Consider the following 17433-nt stretch of genomic DNA (forward strand, 5'->3'; position numbering starts at 1 on the left):
GGCTTCCTTGAGACCATGTGGGGGGGCAACATAGAGGGAGAGGTGCCCAAGGAACTCAACTGTTGCAGCCCTAGCTGTTGGAGTCTCCCCAGTACAGCTACCAGCTATAAATGAGTGGAAGTGCCTTCAAGATGACCCCAGGCCCAGCCACCTTTCACTGCATAGCAGTAGATAACTTGAACAGAACAGCTCTCCATAATAGGGGCTTTTATCTTTCCTTTCTCGAAAGGGCAAGTATCCTGGAGGTCTGAAGCTGTCTTTGCTCAGAAGGTTAAGTCTTTATTTTCAAAAGCTTCTCTCCCTCTCTCTGTCTCTGTCTCTGTCTCTCTCTGTCTCTCCCTCCCCCACCCCACCCCCAACAGCAGGATTGTATGGATAGGGAAGGTTCTGTTGATTGAAAGAGAGGGGAGAACCTAGTTCTAAGTATGGATGCCTTCCAGAGCCTAGAAAAAGTAAAGGGGTGGTAGGTTCTTGTAGTTGACACTCGTGCCCTCCCCTGCACAGAAAGTCAGAAGGATGTCTAATGGGACTGGTGCAAGAATGTCTGTTTGCTGAGCACAGAGTGACTCAGCCTTTAGAGCCTCCTCGGAGGGCCCAGTGGCTGACTTCGGTGAAGAGAGGCGGGTGCCACCATCAGCAGAGTGCCATGTAATAAGCACAAATAATGAGGATCTCAATGCAACTATGATGAGCTCATACCAGGCTCTCCTCCCCAGGGTTTTTGGATAGCACAGGCTGCTTGGACTCTTACATAACAGTAGAGAAGAGGAAGAACTCCTAAACATGACTGATACTGAATTTTCCATCGTATTTTTTAATTAAGAAAAATATCCTTTATTGTCCCAAAGATGTATTAAATCAATCTCACCTGATAATATACATACATTTGTGAATGGCGAGATTAACTTAACCATCCCAAAGGTGTTTACTATCTTCATATGAGGTTTTGATATTAATAAACCGAATAAATTTCTTATTGATGAAAATTTTAGGCAATGTAAAAAATAGAAATGTTTAGAGTAATTAAGTCATGAGAAGGTGCTTTTGGGGCTTTGGGGGAATCCATTCAGCTGCCCTCACTCTTAAGAGCATCCCCATTTCTTCACTTCTGAAATGACAAGGTCTTTCAAAGCCCCAAGATGGCTTGAGTGTTTGAAAGCTCGAGGATGATTTTTATTTGTTCTCTCTGATAGAAATGTCAAATGCAGGAGTTTGTGTGACACAAATGTTCAGGCACATATAGCTGCTGCCATGAACCAAATCCTCTGTATACAAAGGAAGTATTCCCAACTGTTTCCGTTTTATTTTCAAGTAGCCTTTAAAATAACCAAATAAGATCAATCATTAGGGCTTAACGACCCGGAAACTAATTGCTGGAAACATTTACTCTTTAATGATGTCTCCTCTTCCTTCCTTGGTCTCCCTAACTAAAATAAGTTGGTCATTTGTCTGTCTATGAAATAAGATCAGATTAGCTAGGGTCTCTTCTCAATATGTTTTTTTCACCTTAACCATGTCCTGCAGTTGATCAGAGCAATTAGTAGTGATCCAATCCAGATAGAAAGTTATTTTAAATAACCTGACAACCAATCTGAATTCCAACTCTATGAAGGAAACTTGGCCAATATGTGTTTAGTGTGTTCAAACATATGCACTATCCAAAATCAAAGCAGAAAAAAATGAAACTCTGTTAAAGTTGGCTCAAGATGAAGGCATTGCAATTCCCATTTTGAGAGCGGCTGATGAGTTCTTTTCAAAGTGAGGTGTGCTCTAGCATGCAGAGAGGACAGAAAGGGATAAAAGGAACAAATAAACAAACAGAATGTGCTCTCAGAACTCCCAGCTTGATTTCCTCAAAGAAAAAGTAGAAATAGATCAAATCAAAGCATTCTTTAAAGATGCTGAGGTGGCTTTAACTGACTAAAATGTAGCTTTAAAAAAAATCAGTATCCTAAATGCCAGGTGGTTAATAAAGATCAAGCAGGCAACTTCTGGACTTTATCAGTATGAGTTTAGTCATGTGCCTTTATTAGGAAATGATCAGTAACTTCCTACTTAGCAATATTTTAGGGAATATTTTCCTATAATAGGTAAGGTTTTTAAAATATGAGGACAAAAGTGTAGTATAACTAATTTGTTTTTCTGATAGAGCTAAGGAAGTAAATGAACCTCACAGTAATCAGTTTATGCACCCAAATGAGATTAATTGCTTTACTTACACCTTTACATTATTACACAATTCTTGTTATGTGGGATTTTAAAAGTCTTCACTGTTTACGCTGTTTCATTTTAGTTATTCTGTTATTTATAACTGAAAGAGAAAACTGGAGAGATCTTTGTGAATCTCTACCACATTTTTTATGACTTTTGATTTCAAGAACCAAAATTGAGGATAAACCTGAAGCAAACATTGTTGAAATGGCCTTTGCAGTACAGACTTCATAGGCTAGAGGGCACAATTGTTTTAGCTGATCCAAGGCAATAGAAAGCAAAATCTAGTCATCTGTTTCTTACACAGTGACCTAGCAGTTTGACAATTTCGACCAAGAATGTGTTATTGCTCCTCACTAAAAATCCAAATCTGTTGGAAGAAACAGTAGAATAAAAGGTGCATTTTCTATAGTTGTTTTGGATGTTTTTTGCAGATGTCCTGGGCTTGTGAGAAAAAATAGAACACTCCAAAAGGTCCTTTGGTTCAGCAAAATTTTCCTATCTTAGATTTATCAAGCTGTTCACTCAGTTTTCAATGTGGCCTTTTCCTCCTAAAAATAACAGCCCCAGCTGGGCGTGGTGGCTCATGCTTGTAATCCCAGCACTTTGGAAGCCAAAGGTGGGCGGATCACCTGAGGTCAGGTGTTTGAGAGCAGCCTGCCCAACATGGTGAAACCCCGTCTCTACTAAAAATACAAAAAAAAAAAAAAATTAGCCCGGTGTGGTGGCAGGCGCCTGTAATCCCAGCTACTTGGGAGGCTGAGGCAGGAGAAACACCTGAACATGGGAGGTGGAGCTTGCAGTGAGCCAAGATCATGCCACTGCATTCCAGCCTGGGCTACAAGAGCAAAACTCCATCTCAAAAACAAATAAAACAAAATAAAAAATAATAACAGCCCCCCTCCAATGTTTGTATGTATGTATGTATGTATATAATATACTTGACAAGGAACTTGGCAAATACTTGACTATCATTAGAAAATTACAGAGTTAATTCTAAGTAGTGAGATTATGTCTTCTATGAAAATGGTTCTTTTTAAAATGTACACATATTAATAATTTTTTTTCCTAAAGAAGTTAGTCAGTGATATTGTATGGCTTTGCCGTTGTCTCTGCCTTTATTTGTTCCCTTCCTGCTTAGGGCTTTCTAGATCTTCTTGGCTGTTTTACCTTTTTTAATATGAAATGCTTCTGATTTCCCCTCCTCACATATCATATATGACCCCAAGTCCCAGATTATTTTCCTCTTTACTCATTTCTTCTGCTTCCTTCATGCCAGCACACCCAGGCAGAAGGAGAGCCACAGGAAAAGTAACTTCCATACTCACAAATTCCTGCTTCATCTCATCATGTTTTTTGCCTCACAAACCGCAATTCTTATTCCCAAATTCAAAATTTTTTTTGAATTTTTTGAAAGTGATAGTTGTCTTTTTCTTCTTTCTGCACACCCAAAAATCTCAAGTAGGATATTTACAGACTGATGAAGGGGAGAACTCAATGAAATGATTGGGGCCTCAAAGAAGCTTCTAGGCCAGGTGTGGTGGCTCATGCCTGTAACCCCAATACTCTGAGAGGCTGAAGTGGGAGGATTGCTTGAGCCCAGGAATTCAATACCAGCCTGGGCAAAAGAAGGAGGCCCTATTTCCACAAAATTTTTTTTTTTAAATAGCCAGGCATGGTGATGGATACCTGTGGTCCCAGCAACTTGGGAGACTGAGGTGGGAGAATCGCTTGAGCAAAGCAGGTTGAGGCTGCAGTGAGCCGTGATCATGATCATACTCCAGCCTGGCAACACAGTGAGAGCCTGTCTCAAAAAAAAAGAAAAAAAGGGAAAAGAAAAACAAAATAAAAAAGAAATTTCTAGATAAGGTGTAAATGTCTCATTAGATAAGATGTTAAATACTTTTTGAAGCAAATCTTTCTACTTCCTCCTGTGAAATATATTCCAAACCCATCTGTGGTAGGCAGAATATTGGGCCTTATGACCTTCTCCCTCTGGAGTCACTCCTGTGAATATGTTACTTTACTTGGCAGAATGGACTTGACAGGTGTAATTAAGGTTACTAATCAGCTGACCTAAAATGGAAGGTTATATTGGCTTATCCAAGTAGGCCCAATGGAATCACGTGAGCTCTTAAAAGCAGAGATATTTTTCCAGCTAGTAGTAGAAGATAAAGTCAGATATTCCGAGATTAAAAGGATTAAAAGTGCTGTTGTTAACTTGAAGATGAAGGTAACCATGTCAAGGAAATGGCAACCTCAGTCCTATAACCTCAAGAAACTGAATTCTGCCAACAAACTGAATGAGCTGGAAAGCAGAATCTCCTCAAGAGCCTCTGGATGAGAGCCCTGTCCTGCTGATGCCTTGATTTCAGCTCTGCTAAGCCCTGAGTAGAAGATCCAGTTGAGCAATTGCTGTGCCCAGACTCTTGACCCACAGAACTGTGTTCATGATAATTATTTACAACACCATTCTTCTTATGTGGGATTTTAAAAGTCTTTACTGTTTAAGCTATAGTTATTCTCTTATTTATAGTTAAAAAAGAAAATGTATATTGTCTTCTCAAGCTGTGGAAAAAAAGGCTTAAAAGTTGAAACTATGCTTTCTTTGCTTATGGACTATAGAAATGTATTGGTCTTTTGATGAAAGAATGCAGCTGTCTTTGCACTGACTGAATGGATGTCAAGGGCTAGGCTCTGTGCTAGTCAGCTTATAGATCCCACCTCCAGTCCTCATAACAACTTTTATGCCCCAGAGGGAAAGGAAATGATCAAATTGAGGGGAAAAAAAACAGCAACCATATCTGGTGATAAGAAAAATAAGGAAAGTTATTTCAAAACGGAGGCAGGTATATAAGGAAATCATTTATTTTTGAATCTGACTCCAGTATGTAAAATGTCCAGGGTTTTAGAAGCCACCTACAGATGGGAAATGTTTCTATCTTTAAGAGTTATGAACCAACCTTTCTCTCTGGATGCACTTAACATTTTTTCCTTCGTTTCAGCCTTGGTGAATCTGATGATTGTGTGTTTTGGGGTTGCTCTTCTTGAGGAATATCTTTGTGGTGTTCTCTGTATTTCCAGAATTTGAATGTTGGCCTGCCTTGTTAGGTTGGGGAAGTTCTCCTGGATAATATTCTGAAGTGTGTTTTGCACCTTGGTTCCATTCTCCCCGTCACTTTCAGGTACACCAATCAAACGTAGATTTGATCCTTTCACATATAGTCCCATATTTCTTGGAGGCTTTGTTTGTTTCTTTTCACTCTTTTTTCTCTAATCTTGCCTTCTCACTTTATTTCATTGAGTTGATCTTCAATCTCTGATATGCTTTCTTCTGCTTGATCGATTCAGCTGTTGTTACTTGTGTGTGCTTCCCGAAGTTCTTGGCTGTGTTTTTCAGCTCCATCAGCTCATTTATATTCTTCTCTAAACTGGTTATTCTAGTGAGCAATTCCTCTAACCTTTTTTCAAGGTTCTTAGCTGCCTTGCATCGGATTAGAACATGCTCCTTTAGCTCGGAGGAGTTTGTTATTACCCACCTTCTGAAGCCTACTTCTGTCAGTTCCTCAAACTCATTCTCCACCAGTTTTGTTCCCTTGCTGGCGAGGAGTTGTGATCCTTTGGAGGAGAAGAGGCGTTCTGATTTTTGGAGTTTTCAGCCTTTTCGTGCTGGTTTCTCACCATCTTTGTGGATTTTTCTAGCTTTGGTCTTTGATGTTGGTGACATTCGGATAGGATTTCTGAGTGGACATCCTTTCTGTTGATGTTGCTGCTATTTCTTTCTGTTTGTTAGTTTTCCTTCTAACAGGCTCCTCTTCTGCAGATTTGCTGCAGTTTGCTGGAGGTCCACTCCAAACCCTGTCTTCTTGGGTATCACCAGCGGAGCTGCAGAACAGCAAAGATTGCTGCCTGTTCCTTCCTCTGGAAGCTTCATCCCAGAGGAGCACCTACCAGATGTCAGCAAAAGCTCTCCTGTACGAGGTGTCCGTCGGCCCCTACTGGGAGGTGTCTCCCAGTCAGGATACACAGAGGTCAGGTATCCATTTGAGGAGGCAGTCTGTCCCTTATCAGAGCTTGAACGCTGTGCTGGGAGATCCGCTGCTCTCTTAAGAGCTGTCAGACAGGGAGCTTAAGTCTGCTGAAGCTGTGCCCACAGCCGCCCCTTGCCCCAGGTGCTCTGTCCCAGGGAGATGGGGTTTTATCTGTAAGTCCCTGACTGGGGCTGCTGCCGTTTTTTCAGAGATGCCCTGCCTAGAGAGGCAGTCTGGCCACAGCAGCCTTGCTGAGCTGAAGTTCAAACTTCCCCATGGCTTTGTGTACACTCTGAAGGTAAAACTGCCTACTCAGGGCTCAGCAATGACAGATGCCCCTCCCCCCACCAAGCTCCAGCATTCCGGGTCGACCTCAGACTGTGGTACTAGCCGGGAGAATTTCAAATCAGTGGATCTTAGCTTGCTGGGCTCCATGGAGGTGGGACCCACTAAGCCAGGCACAGGAGGGAATCTCCTGGTTTGCCAGTTGTGAAGACCATGGGAAAAGTGCAGTATCTGGGTCGGAGTTCACTGTTCCTCCTGGTACAGTCTCTCCCGGCTTCCCTTGGCTAGGAACAGGAAATCACCCGACCCCTTGTGCTTCCTGGGTGAGGCAATGCTCCACCCTGCTTTGGCTCACCCTCCATGGGCTGTACCCACTGTCCAACCAGTCCTAGTGAGATGAACAGGGTACCTCAGTTGGAAATGCAAAAATCACCCACCTTCTGCATTGATCTCGCTGGGAGCTGCGACCAGAGCTGTTCCTATTCGGCCATCTTGCCAGCAATCAAATATAGTTTTGGGGGGGAGTTTTGCTTCCTAAGTCTAGGACCCATTCCAACTCCTACCTCTCACCAGTTGGGCCAAAGTTTCAGCACCCAGGACCAAGGTGGGCCCCTCTGGATATCAATTGTCCACCCATCTGGTTTTATAGCAGAGTGTTCCATTGTGCTGCTTAGCACAGCTCTGCAACTTCTGTGCCATATTTGGGGCATAGGAATCTTATTTCCAGGTGGCCTCTGAGAAAGTCTACCTACATACGTAGGATAGTTCTCTTTCTGCCACATTTTTTATATGATCTAACCAACACATAGCCTGAAGGAAGAGAGAGGTAGAAGAAATAAAAAGAAAAAAACAATATTGGTTAATTTCTCAAGCATATTTTCTTCCAAAAATTCTAAAGAATAAACTGATTCATTCAACAAACACAAAAGCATTCAGATGCTAAAGCATGTGCATTCACATGCTAATTCCAGAAAGAAAAAAATGCATCTCATTAGCCTAAAGGCATTGGAGCCTGAGTTTAGCCATTCATTCAGTATAGCTAGTATAGTATTCGAGAAACCTGTCTGAATTGCAATTCAAGTATTAAATATATTTGTTTCCTCAGTAACACCCAATGTTGGAAACTACGCTAATCATTAATCTCTTAAGTGTGCTTTTATCTCTCATGTTCGTGTTTGTGTGTGTGTGTGTGTGTGCACGTGTGTGTGTGTGTGACAGGGTCTGTTGCCCAGGTTTGAGTGCATGGCTCACTGCAGCCTTGACTTCCCTGGCCCAAGCACTCCTTCCACCTCAGTTCCACAAGTAGCTGGGGCTACGGGCATGTGGTTAATTTTGTTTATTTTTTGTGGAGAGGAGGTATCCCTACGTTTCCCAGACTAGTGTTGAACTCCTGGGCTCAAGTGATCCTCCCGCCTCAACCTCCCAAATTGCTAGGATTACAGGCTTGAGCCACTGCACTGAGCCTAACTCTCATATTCTTAAGTTTCTGATTGCGTGCTGTTGTTAGCTGTATAAGCACTTTTCACGTTTTAAGATTTTTTTCTTGACCTTTCTAATAATTACACCAGTGAAAAAAGGTAGGGCAGTGTATAACATACTGCACAGAATGCATTCATCTGTACAACCTTGTGAAAACATGATACAATTTTGCACATAACCTGTATATATGAGGATAAGGCCTATGATAAAATTCTTGAGATTACTTATGTGTTGAATATGGCTCTGGTGTTCATGTCAAAAAAAAAAGCATCATAAGTCCATAGAATTTCTGAAGCAATTGAGAGATAAAATATCAAGGGTTTTTTTTTTAAGAAAACTTTGCGGTTTTAAATAACATAGCAGACACCAACAAAAATTAAGGAGGTGGAACTACTCAGTTCATGATGTTGTCATGAAAACAGAGCTTGAAAACTGAAAGTAAGGCTAAAGATGAACAAAAATTTAGGTTGCATACCTTGTAAAAGGATCAAATCTTTAATTTTTAAAAAAGAAATTTTTCCAGTAGGCAAGGTTTCTGTAGGAGATCCCTCTGGACAAGAAGGGCCTCTCCCCTTGGGTTTTACTTCCCTCTTTGCCTTCTAATGGTTTCCTGATACTGACACCTAGCCCGGCCCATGGAGTCTTTCTGCTTCCCTTGGCTGCTGGCTGAAAAGAGGCAAAAAAATTCCATTCCTTAGTAGTGCAACAGAAACAGCTTGGAATATTCCAAGAGAGATGTTAATAAGAAAATAGAAGAAAACAAAATACGACATGAATATTTTTCAGCTCCCCAAATCATTTTTTCAGTGACACCAAGGTGTGGCTCTTTTGACTCTAGCAATTTCTGGAACTGTGACTAGGGAGACAAACCCATCCCAACTTTCCTAAGACTTTCTGGTTTTAGCATTGAAAGTCTCTCATCCTGGGAAAACTGTTAGTCCCTAACGAACAGACTGGGACAGTTGGTCACCCTACCTGACTGTTAAAACGAACACCCTAAAATCCCTCTTTTCCAGTCCTTGAATTTTTTCCTATCCAACTCTTCCAGTATCCCTTTAGACCGAAGGTGATAAGATTGAATGGGCCTGTCTCAACCTGAGAATAGAAGGGTCCCACTTATTCAAATATATTAATGTGGCTATAGCTAGTCAAAGGGCCACTGAGCCATGGACTTGTAAAAAAGCATTTCACACTAGTCCTCAATCAGTTGTCTTAGAGACAGATGCCATCAAGCCCCAACACGAGACAGCTGCTGCCACTACCATGCACTCCTCAAAAAGTTTATCACAAGTATTGCAGGTGCTGGTATCAAAGGTAGCCTGGATCTTTGGGTAGTAAAACAATAGCTATAATTGAGTACTGTATAAACAGTCAAGGGGAAGTACCTTTAAAGACTTCTGACCAAATAAACCAGCAAACTTGGTCTTCTGTAGATCCAAAAAGTATGGACCACACAGTAACTAAAGGTGAAGAATTGCCATTCCTAAAATTAGAGTTGTCATTAGCATCAAATATGAGTCCAATTTTTATAAATAACTTTTATTCATTTTTATGTATACCCACGTAGAAAAAATAAAAATATATAGAAAAAAAAGACAATAAAAACAATAGGCCAGGTGCGGCTGCTCAAGCCTGCAATCCTAGCACTTTGGGAGGCCAAGGCGGGCTGATCACCTGAGGTCAGGAGTTCAAAAGCAGCCTACCCAACATGGCGAAAACCCATCTCTACTAAAAAATACAAAAATTAGCTGGGCGTGGTGGCAGGCTCCTGTAATCCCAGCTACTTGGGAGGCTGAGATAGGAAGTTGCAGTGGATTGGAACCGTGCCACTGCAATTCAGCCTGGGCCACAGAGTGAGACTCTGTCTCAAAAAAAAAAAAAAAATTAACAATAATCTTATTACACAAGATATGCATAGCTAACTTTTTATCATTTCTTCATGATTTATCTCCATACATGCTAACATATATATATATCACATAGGTATAAAGTATATACATTTTTCTATTCTTTTTTTCTTTTTCTCATGCCTGAGAGATCAAGAATATTCTTTTTTTTTTTTTTTGATATAACATTTGTTATTGACTGAATGTTTGTGTTATTTCTTCCCACCCCAAAATCATATTTTGAATCCCTAACCCTCATATAATGGTATTTGGAGACTGGGTGTTTGGGAAATCATTAGGATTAAATGAGGTCAAAAAGGTGGGGCCTTCATGATGAGATTAGTGCCCTCATAAAAAAAGATACCAGAGAGTTTGCATTTGCGCTCTCTCTCTGCCATATGAGGACACAGTGAGAACAGGAATAGAGCCTTCGCCAAGAACTGAATTACCCAGAACCTTGATCTTAGATTTTCTAGCCTACCAAACTGTGATAAATAAGTTTTCGTTTAAGCCACCTATTCTATGGCATTCCATTATGGTAACATGAGCTAAGACAGCATTTATAATTTTTTTTCATTTTAAACATTCTTCAAACCCAACATTTATAATGATCAGATAATCATCCACCATAAAACATGAATGTACTGTAATTTAACATACCACTATTTTAATTATTTTAGATATATAATGCACACTTTGGGTTGCCCTTTCCGTTTTCCAAAAATAATAATTTTTTTCCAGTAATTCAGTCTTTCTCCAAGTAGCCATACATCTTAAAGAGATGATTTCACTACGAGTTCTAGGAGTGGACCTGACTGGTCTAAGAATAATAGACCAATCCAATGATTGGTTAAGAAATGGCATATGACTATTTCTAGCCAATAATATATGAAGGGAATTTTGGTTAGAAAGATTGGGGAATGTTTTCTCACATCTAAGACAGAGTCATTAGAAAATATTGTCTCTTCCTCTAGAGATTATGAATTCTGAGTGGTCAGCCATCTTACCTCTGAAAAATCACAGAAGAGATGAATGAAACTTAGTTCTTTCACGACATTGATGAATCACTGAATTGCAGCCTTGAAGTTCACCTCCTCCTCTGTACTTCTTGTTATGTGAGATAAATTTGCTTTTTATTTAAGTCATCTTGTATCAGGGTTTCAGATACTTGGAGGTAAAATTATTCTGACACAATTTTTTTTTCTAATTTTACTCTTACAACAATCTTCGTGCATAAATCTTTGTTTATATTTCTGATTATTTCCTAAGATAGAATCTCTGAAGAAAAAGTTCAGGGTCAAAGACTATGAACATGTTTAATGTTCTTTTGTTAATACATTTTTCTTGAGATATGGGGTCTCAGTACATTGCCCAGGCTGGTCTTGACTTCCCGGGCTCAAGCGACCCTCTCACCATGGCCTCCCAAAGTGCTGGGATTACAGGCATGAGCCACTGTGCCTGACCAATGTTCTTTGTATTTATTGCCAATTTATTCTGAGAAAGCCTGCATCAATTTACATTCCCATGAGCAGTATATGCGGGACCATTTCAATGTATCTTTACCAGCGTCAAGTATTATCTTCTTAAAACTTTTTATTGTTATGATAAAGAAATAATAGTACCATGTTGTGATATAAGTTTGAATTTTTGTTAAGAGGGTTGAACATATTTTTATAAATAGTATATTAGTCATTTGTATTTAGCCATCTTTACCTTTTCTATTCATATCCTTGGCTGATTTTTCTTAGTTTTGTTAAGTAGAATTTGAGGCTAACTTTTTTAAAGTTGGATATAATATACTCTTTATTTTAATATCTCTGGTTTGGATAGAAAGACTTATTATTACAAGACAGAAATTGACATTGGCTTTTTAGGTCAGGTCATAAAATGGAAAAAAATAAAACGCTGAAAATCATTAGAGGCACAAAAACCTCTTCTTTGAAACATGTTCATATCTGTTGAGTTTGGGTAAATTCATGAAAGAATTTAATAATTTAACAATCATAGTCTAAATTCACATGGAATCTCATAACTTTGATTTCAATAATCGGTGTTCTTAGGTTATGTAACCTCTCATTTTAAAGATTCATTTATGACCTATTGAGTAATATTTAGGTTTCTCTGCATTGCCTTAATAACCCACTATGACTTTCCTCATATACCCTCTTGCTAAAAATTGTTTTATGTCAGGGCTTAGCAAATTTATGATCAGTTGGAAAGAAATGTGGGCGTGTAAAATAAAAAATGAATTGTAATAATAATATATACTCAAGATATAGGAGACAATACGTGTCCATTTTTATTCTAAAAGTGCGAGTTTTCATTGTGTTTGCAATCTAGGAAAATAGCATAATTCAGTCTTCATTATTAATGTGTTCAATTACACATTTTTATATAGATTGGTGTTAGTGTGGTGCTCTCTTGAGAGAAAAGGGGAGACATGATGAACAGTGCTTCACTCTGTTACTGCCCAATCTCCTCCCACGACTTTGGATTGGAAAGAATATTAGAAAGTGCAGCAGCCTGCTTTGTCCCAGAAGTTATCGTGGCAGAAGAAAAACCTGTGTCACCTTTGTGTCACCTGGCCTTGTATGTAAAGTGTGGTAGCCTCCTCTATGTGATCAACCCGTCCCTCTCAGCCAGCAGCGCAGGAGCCAGGAACCCTGGATGAATGGCCCTTGAGTCAGGTGGGCTTTATCCTAAAAATCAGTCTGCAGATCAGGCAGAGAGGCTGCAGTCACTGAGGACTGGGGCAAGACGTTAGATGCCTGGGAAGATCAGGCAAGGGGGAGGACAAGTTACCAAGACCAGAGATAAAAAGCAAATCTTGGAAACTGGAGCACACAGTGTGGTTGAACTATACCATATGAACTCAGGAGCTAGAAGCTGCCCCAATCAGTGTGGACTGAAGTGAGCTATCCAACAGATGCAGAGACAGAAAAATGTAGCATATGTCCAATGAGAAGCAGAGATGGTAAAATATGGCCTGCTTTCCTAGTGATTTTCCTATTCCCAATTCCAGTTGCTTCTTGAATTCCTGACATTGGCTCTTACGATAACCCTATCCTTCTCTTTGGCTAAAACTAGTTTGCAGAGATTTGTTACCAGCCTGGATTTTGAGTTGCCCAGAGCAAACTGTTGGGCTTCCACATTCCACATTGAGTCTCCTTTGCAGCCGGTCAAATTTGGGGAAAGCTCATTGTTCTCTGACTTACAGCTCTTTCCACCACTGTGTGCTCCAGGTAGGGTCACAGTGAAGAGATAGGACCATGGAAACCCATCCCTGATATGTTAGGATTCTCAAGCAAAACAGAACCAGTAAGAGAGAGAGAGAGAGAGAGAGAGAGAATAAGATTTATATAAGGAATTGACTCACATGATTATGGAGGCTGAGAAGTCTTGTAATCTACCATCTGCAAGCTAGAGTCCTAGGAAAGCTGATGGTGGCGTTCAAAGGTCTGAGAGCTGGAGAATGAATGATTTATATTGCAGTCTGAGTTTAAAGTCCTGAGAATCAGAAGCACTGAGGGCAGGAGAAGATCAGTATGTTAGCTCAGACATGCAGAGATTTCAGCCTTCTTTCACCTTTTTCTTCTTTTCAAGCCTTCGATGGATTGATTAGATGGCACCTATCTACACTGGGGAGGGCCATCTGCTTTGCCCAGTCTCCCGATTCAAATGCTAATCTCTTCCAAAAATATCCTCACAGACACACCCAGAAAATGGTTAACCAGGTGTGTGGGTGTCCTGTGGCCCAGTCAAATTGACACATAAAATTAACCATCATATTTGAGAATTAGATGGGCAGGAGAGGCAATTAAGGGTGTTATTGTAAGCCATCTACCCAAATAAATTCTGAATCTCATTAGATGGAAGATGGAGTGTGTATTAGTCTCTGTTCTCACGCTGCTAATAAAGACATACCTGAGACTGGGTAATTTATAAAGGAAAGAGATTTCCTTTATAATTTATAATTTATCCTTTATAATTTATAAAGGAAAATTGACTCACAGTTCCACATGAATGAGGAGGCCTCACAATCATGGCAGAAGGAGAATGAGGAGCAAAGTCACATCTTACATGGCAGCAGGCAAGAGAGCGTGTGCAGGGGAACTCCCATTTATAAAACCATCAGATCTTGTGAGACTTATTCACTACTGCAAGAACAGTATGGGGGAAACTGGCCCCATGGTTCAATTATCTCCACCTGGCCCCACCCTTGACACATGGGGATTATTACAACTCAAGGTAAGATAGGTGAGATTGGGGTGGGGACACAGTCAAACCATATCAGAGAGGGGGATAGTTAATATACTGCCTGCCTCATATTGTGATTGGTCTTTGATCTAGGGATCCAGATTTTGTGGAATTGAGGACAGTAGAAGCTGGTACTGACAGTTCCTGTTTTAAGAAAGGCTTCCAAAGAAATGGCTGTAAAAATGCTAATAAATCATTCTGTTATGTAGATATACATATTTAATGTATGTTTGTTTTTATACTTTAAGAAACACTAAAAGCTTTTGGCCATGATGGAGTAATAAGGACTGGATTTACCCTCCTGCCTTAAACAGTTAGAAAACCAGACAAATATATAAAACAAGTGTTAGTATATCTAATGTATGCTACATTAGATAACAGGTAGTACAGAACTGTAATCCACAAGTGAAGAATCCTATAATTATCTCAATTTATTGCCTGAGGAGACCACAACATAGGTAGGGCCTGGCATTCGCACTGATTTTAAAGTGCATAAAGGTCAATGTGGTTAGAATTTGTGGGGCAAAGTAAAGAAGAGAAAGAGCTGCAAAGAGAGAGGTCTGCGCAGGACTTTCCTCAGATCTTTAGCTGAGTATTGATCTGAGTAAGCATGTTTGTAAGGAAACTACCCAAGGCCAATGACTGAACCAATGGGAAGGAATAGGCGTAGGAATTACCAGAATTCATGCGTATCTAGGAATAATTTATGTTCATAACAGTCCAAATGGGAAGACCTCCTCATACATGGGTCATTGGGCAGACCTTCCAAAGGATATGATTTTAGTGGCAATCACAAATTAGCTCTAAACTAATGGCTATTCTGATCCAAACCAAACAAATCTTAAAAGCAAGCTTCAAAATTATCAAAGCTAATTCAAAGTTACTTAACTACATCCCAAAACAAAGCTCAAGACAATTAATGAAAAACAGCAAAACAACACTCAGCAACCTGAAATTCAAAATGTCTGTTATCCAATCAAAACTAGCAGGCATGCAAAAAGCAGGATAATATGATTGTCAGCAAAGAAAAAATCATCACATATATGTTAGAATCAACCAACAAAAATATTAAAACATTTATTATAAATATATTTCATATGTTCAAGAAGGTAGAAGAAAACATTGAACGTAATGAGAAGAGAAATTGAAGATAGGAGAAAGATCTAGTTAAGATATCTAGAGTTTAGATATAATGCCTAAAATGAAAAATATATTGGATGAAATTAACAGCAAATTAGATCATTTGACTTAAAGACATTGGAATGGACACTATCCTGAGAGAAAAAAGACTGGAGAAAAAATTAAATGCTGAAGCAATGACTTGTGGGACCTTTATCAGACAGTCTAACAAACATTAATTGAAGTCACAGAAGGAAGGGCAGGACAAAATGGAAAAAAAAATAATGAAATACTTTGCCAAGTTTAATGAAAACAATAAATCCACAGATACCAGAAGCTCAGCAAACTTCAAGTGAAGAAACATGAAACAAAACAAAAACACTATAGTAGGCAGATTAATAGTTGCCCTAGACGTCCATGTCCTAATTCTTGGAAACTGTGAATGTTACCTTATAATGCTTTGCAAATGAGATTAATTTAAAGATTTTGTCATGGGGAGATTAACCTGAATTATGTGGGCAGGCCCAATGTAATCACAAGTGTTCTTATAATAAGGAGGCAAGAGAGAATCGGAAAAGATGTGGCAATGGAAACAGAGGATGGAGTAAGCAAGGAATAAGCCGTGTATCAAGGAATACAGGCAGCCTCTAGAAGCTGAAAAAGACAAGGTACGGAGTCTCCCCTAGAGCCTCCAGAAGGAAGGTAGCCCTGCCAACACCTTGAGTTTAACTCTTTAGGGTACATTTTTGGGCATCTCATATCAAGAACCATAAGATAAACTAAGTTTTTAGTAATTTGTTACCACAGCAGTAGCAAATTAATACAAACACCAAAGGACATTATAGTCAAATTGATGAAAATAAGTGATAAAGAGAAAGTCTTAAAAGCAGTCAGACAGCTAGGCAACATGGTGAAACCTTGTCTCAAAAATTACAAAAGTTTTGCCAGGCATGGTGTCACGTGCCTATAGTCCCAGCTATTTGGGAGGCTGAGGTGGGAGGATGGCTTGAGCCTGGGAGGTCGATGCTGCAGTGAGCCCTGATTGTGCACTGCACTCCAGCAGCCTGGGTAACAGAGCAACATTCTGTCTCAAGGGCAAAAAAAAAAAAGCAGCCCTAGAAAAAAAGAAGAGGAGTGAGAGTGATGTGCATTATACATAAAGAAAAAAATCCATTTTTACCACTACTGTCTTAAGGTTGTAGTTCACTCACTGTGCCCTCAGTATGTCCTACAGGTTCCAGTTTTACACAGCTTGGAATGTCATCATTTTATGAGTAATAATAACTCCTTTTTAAAAATGAGCTCCTGATTGAATCCAGGCTTTTTGAGTATACTGGTATTTCTGACATCCTCCCACCTCCACAAACTAATCAGTGGGGTTTTGAATCCAGACACAGGGTTCATAAATGGAAGAGGCAGGATTCAAATCCAGATCCTCCTAAGAGGATGTACCCATTTCACTGTCAATGTTTTTTTTCTTTTACCTTAGGGGGAATGCACACATCCTTCAAAGCCTTACTGTCTCATCTTATCATCCTGTCAGTGAAATGTCTTCCTTGATGATCCTATACATAATAATTTCTTCCTCCTAAAAATAATTATTGTCATTGGGGAGCATGTTTGTCTTTAAGAATGTCCTCGCTCCCCCATGAACCATACTCATGATACTCAAACCCTTGAGTAGCCCTCATCTGGGCTAACCCTGTAACTCATTTTTTTACTAAATGAATGTAATGGAAATAAAACTGTATAACTTCCAAAGCTAGGTAATAAGAAAAACCTACTAGTTTCTTTCTGGGTCTCTGAAAGCACTTACTCTTAGAACTCTTGGTCTGGGGAAAGCCAGCCATCAGGTTAAATAAATAAATAAATAAATAAATAAATAATGACGACCATGAGACTGCCATGTCATGAGGAAGCCCAAGCTAGCCATATGACAGGGGCATGTGGAAAAAGGATTCCTGACCTGCCCCTAGCAATTGCAGCCATTCCCAATCCCAACTGAGGCGGAAGAAAATTACGTCAGATGGAAACTTGGATCTAGACAGATAAATGAGCAGCACCAGAAATGGTGAATCAGTGCATACATAAAGAATAATTTTTTTTTCTTGTTAAAAAATTATTTTAAAAGAGATCATTGCTTAAGTAAAAATAATAGCAGGGTA

General features: G+C 39.6%; 1 long non-coding RNA gene across 1 annotated transcript in view; it reads left to right on the forward strand.

Moving 5' to 3' along the window:
• LOC141407050 (uncharacterized) overlaps positions 1–11804 on the forward strand; it is a 217717-nt gene extending 205913 nt beyond the window's left edge. Inside the window, exon 3 of the long non-coding RNA XR_012414000.1 lies at positions 10867–11804. This is a non-coding gene — a long non-coding RNA (uncharacterized lncRNA). The remainder of the gene's footprint in view (positions 1–10866) is intronic.
• The last annotated feature ends 5629 nt before the right edge of the window (positions 11805–17433 follow it).

The sequence above is a fragment of the Macaca fascicularis genome, chromosome 6 (genome assembly GCF_037993035.2).
Source record: "Macaca fascicularis isolate 582-1 chromosome 6, T2T-MFA8v1.1".
Taxonomy (NCBI): domain Eukaryota; kingdom Metazoa; phylum Chordata; class Mammalia; order Primates; family Cercopithecidae; genus Macaca; species Macaca fascicularis.